The sequence below is a fragment of the Portunus trituberculatus genome, chromosome 29, assembly GCF_017591435.1.
Source record: "Portunus trituberculatus isolate SZX2019 chromosome 29, ASM1759143v1, whole genome shotgun sequence".
In the NCBI taxonomy this organism is placed as follows: domain Eukaryota; kingdom Metazoa; phylum Arthropoda; class Malacostraca; order Decapoda; family Portunidae; genus Portunus; species Portunus trituberculatus.
This window is the reverse complement of record NC_059283.1, coordinates 1,673,528-1,677,684: the sequence shown is the minus strand read 5'-3', so window position 1 is coordinate 1,677,684 and position 4,157 is coordinate 1,673,528. Positions and strand designations below refer to the sequence as shown.

The 4,157-nt window shown below is 48.3% G+C and overlaps 1 protein-coding gene across 4 annotated transcripts in view; it reads right to left on the bottom strand.

Moving 5' to 3' along the window:
• The window catches only part of LOC123510384 (leucine-rich repeat-containing G-protein coupled receptor 5-like), a 267,024-nt gene extending 263,073 nt beyond the window's left edge, over positions 1-3,951 (bottom strand). For all 4 annotated transcript variants that reach the window (XM_045265498.1, XM_045265500.1, XM_045265501.1 and 1 more), the window contains exon 1: positions 3,245-3,951. The gene's annotated coding sequence lies outside the window, so the exon portion shown is untranslated. The remainder of the gene's footprint in view (positions 1-3,244) is intronic.
• Positions 3,952-4,157: the final 206 nt, after the last annotated feature.

Below are 4,157 nucleotides of genomic sequence, written 5' to 3'. Positions count from 1 at the left end.
GCTTTATTGCCATGCTAATTGCCATCCACGTGCTCAGCATTTTTATCTGCCACTCCTGATGCCAATGCCCCCCGCGCCCTCTGTCACGAACACGCCATGGGCCCTGCCGCTGCACCCCGAGGCCAGTTAGCATTCCACCCCAGTACTTCCACCTCCTGGTCCACGCGTTCTCTTGTTAGAAATACACCACGCGCTCTTCTGCTTTCATAACTCACGCCTTTCCTCACACTCCACCCTCTGCAGGTCCTCCCCTATTGCAGCCTTCGTCAGGAATACACCTCACGCCATCCACGCCCCCTTCCATGTCCCTCCCTCTCGTTACGTACACGCCACAAGGCCTCTCCCCATCCCCTATCCTCTCCCTACGCCAGTTAACAAACATGATGGTAAACAGTGAAAGGAGAAATGTATATCACCGGTATTCATAACAGTCGCTAGGGATGAATATATACATCAGGATCGGATTCTCTCTCTCTCTGCACCAGCTCGTCTGAATCACCTAGGGATTACAATTTCCACACACAAACAATGGCGTGTTTTGTTTGGAAGTAGGTTTCTGAAAAGTTTCCCAATAGTTTCACATATTTTCTCTTTACCAGTGGAAACTAAAGAGATGCTTCCAAACTTCCTCATTAGATAAGAGTAGATAAATGTGTTGAATGAGTAATGACGCTCAGCTTATGAAAAATGCCCTCTACATAAGAAAACTAAGGAATTATCGAGCCTCACATATGGCAGCGCCTTGATGAAACATATGTATCTCTAATGACACCTGGAATATGATTAAATCGATGCCGTGGTGCAGAATTAACATCATGCAAGTAAATAATAAAAAAAACGCTCAAATATTCTCCTGCCATCAATATTTCTGTGCTGGTTTTCTCAAAGATATATAAAGGTTTCACAGGAGCACCGTCTCGTCTTCTCACTGGCTTATCATCCTCCTCCACGGTCATAAATCTACGCCCGAATAGCGAGCTTCATACGCGAAAGGAAGGGATCGCGTTCTTTCATTTCCGATTTGATTTTGCCATTGAGTTTCAACGCCTTTCAATTCGTATTCCACGCCACACTAACGGGAACACGCGATTAGACTAGTCACGCGACGATATTGCGTGTACCATCGTGTGTGTGTGTGTGTGTGTGTGTGTGTGTGTGTGTGTGTGTGTGTGTGTGTGTGTGTGTGTGTGTGTGTGTGTGTGTGTAAAGGTCCCTCACCTAATCTCATATTCTACAACACTTTACTCCACCTCAAAATTGTTCTCACAGCTTGCAAACACGCTTCCTTTCCCATTGATTTTAACCACTCGAGGTGTAGAATCTTTAATCTATCACTGGAGCCATGAAAACCCTGAAAAATCCTAATAATCTCCAGTACAACATGCTGAAAAGTAGACATAAGAATGCATTTCCCAATAGCACCAGCAAAAAACCAGGTTACAGTCACTTAACCCCGGAAATGAAGCCGTGAATTGGGCCTAAATCGATTAATAAAATGTCGCGTGGACTGCATAAAAAAACAATACCCACTGATAAACAAATGACTCCAATTTTAATACGGAGGCCAGAACGAGGGAATTACAATGCAAAATAATCACACTCATTGCACATTGCACCCGTGTCGAAAGGGTTATGGCAGCGACTAACGGAAGTGCTAATGGCGGAGTGAATGTGCAAAAGCTCGTTAATTACTACCGGCTCAGGTGCCCCGCGGTCCCCATGCACACCTCGCCAGGAATGCATTGGTGGCGGAGGTGACATTCGGAAAACAAGCGCCTCACGTTGTTTATTATTAACCTCTTCAGTAGCGTGACACGTTTTCATATTCATTCTGCTTATTGTTTGGTGATTTTATACAGCTTCAGAAAGTTAAGTGGGGGATTAAAATAGTGTAGACTCTTGCCATTAATCTTCTGACCTCCATAGACCCTTCCTAATGTGAATAAAATCGTCTAATCATATCAAAAATTCATGATGAAAAAATGTGTCCCAGTATTGAAGGGGTTGAGTGTTTCCTTCAAGTGTTGCAAGGTGACTGGACAAGGAGAGTGCGTGCGTGAGTGCGTGCGTGAGTAGTTTGTTAATCTATTTCGTAAAGCGGATGTATTTTATCATAGTGCTATGGTGCAAGTGAAACAGACAATGATTCTCTCTCTCTCTCTCTCTCTCTCTCTCTCTCTCTCTCTCTCTCTCTCTCTCTCTCTCTCTCTCTCTCTCTCTCTCTCTCTCTCGGCACAGTACGGCACAATGCTATCCACAGTGTATACTCGCATTTCTTGAAGGGAAAGCACATGAAATGAAAGTCAAGAGGCAAGGAGGCGACGTGCAATATCGAAAGGGGCTGATGGTCTGGCCCCGTCAAGCCTCACTGCGGGTCTAGGGCATTGAAGGGGTGCAGGCAACATTTACCCTTCCAGTCTTCCTACACGCTTTAGCAAAACTTCGTGAGCTTCTGATGGCGTAGGAGGTTATATAGACATTACTATGCTGAGTGAGTTATATCGTTATACAGTCGTGTTGAAATAGAGGATAAGAAGAGCTCTACTAGAAATGGAGATTATTCAGTGTGCCTCAGGTGTCGTGGTCATTAAGTAGCTAAGTGACATGTTTCTGTCCGCGATTTCATCTCTTCTGGGTTCAAGTGAGTTAAGTGTCATCTAGCCAACGCTGCTGAATATTCGTGCGTCCAGATTCCGTCCTCTAACAAGTACGCGAAGTAATGCCAGCTGACAGGAACCGATAGCTTGCGTAACACACCACGCCGGTATTCTACGATGCGGAATGAATAATTAACCATGAACTGAAAAGAAATGAAAACAATACTATTCTGGTGAGGGAGTCCTTTAATTGTTCTTGTTTATTACTCCTTTTGGTGAGGTCCGGCGAGATAGGCACGTCCGGGCGGTCCATCGTCTAAATGATGAAAGCAAGGGAGCAGCTGCACGATATATTTCAACAGATAGATTTGCAGTGCACGTTCCGCAAAGTGCAACGTCCGGAGTAAGAGAATATTATGTAGCAGTGAGGTGGAGCGGACCCGAAAAGCACTGTACAGTACAAAATGTTTCTGGCGTTCAAAGTGAAAAATGAGTAACTGATCTACATGAAGTGATCGTGAACGCATTCCATTCAGACAACGAGTGGTGTGCCTCGGCAAACACCGGGTTGTAATTACATCTTAGTGTGCAGAATGAAAAATACAGTACTGTTAAGGGGGAGTGTAGAGTGAATGGGTGGCATTTACCTTAATGGAGCGTGGCAGCTGTCCGCCTCGGCCCTTGGGTGGGCGGTGCCGGGCAAGCCGACACTTAGGGCAGGGAGCCGCCCTCGCGCCGCCGCCGCGTCCGACTTGGTGGCTACTTGGCTGACCCGCCCACACCACCGCCCATCACTCGACGCCGCCCATGACGGCTGCGAGGTCAGGTTGAATGCAACTGTGTTCCATCAAGTGTTCACTGGCGGGAATGTGGAGGCACAGGAGTGGCTGGAGGCGGCATGTCCCTGGGGCGCCTCGTGTCGGGCCAGCCACTCACGGCTTTAGCCTCATTTCGAGCGGGGGTCCAAAGCAATGCCCTGTTATCACTAACGACTCGCTGCCTCGTGCTCTGACGACATCAAAGACAACAGAGTACTGGAAACACAACCACTAAGCCATGGCCATGGGAATGATGCAACGTTAACTAATGAGACATACGGTCATGGGTGATAAGTAAGATAAGTCCAAAACGACTAAGTGGCTTATCAAGTGGCTGCCACACGCGTGGCTCAGGAAAGCCGCGCAAGACGAGTCACCCTCACAACTTCACCTCTCCAGGACTCGGGAGTCGGGACCAGGTGGCAGCGCAGCCTCCACACTGGCAGGGAGCTAATGCGCACTACACCCTCCTCGGCGAGAGTCTGGGCGACACTACCAGCTCGCTGGGCCCGCCACCTATGCTGCCCGACACGCTACTCTGGCAGTCTGTCCGGCCCGGCCGCTGCCCCCACCGGCGCCGCCACCCCGTGGACCTACCACCTCCCGGTCCATTCCTTTGACACCACCGACACCACTACTGCCAACACACGCACACACACACACACACACACACACACACACACACACACACACACACACCACATTCCCATCACATACACCACCTCGCCACCACCATTCACAA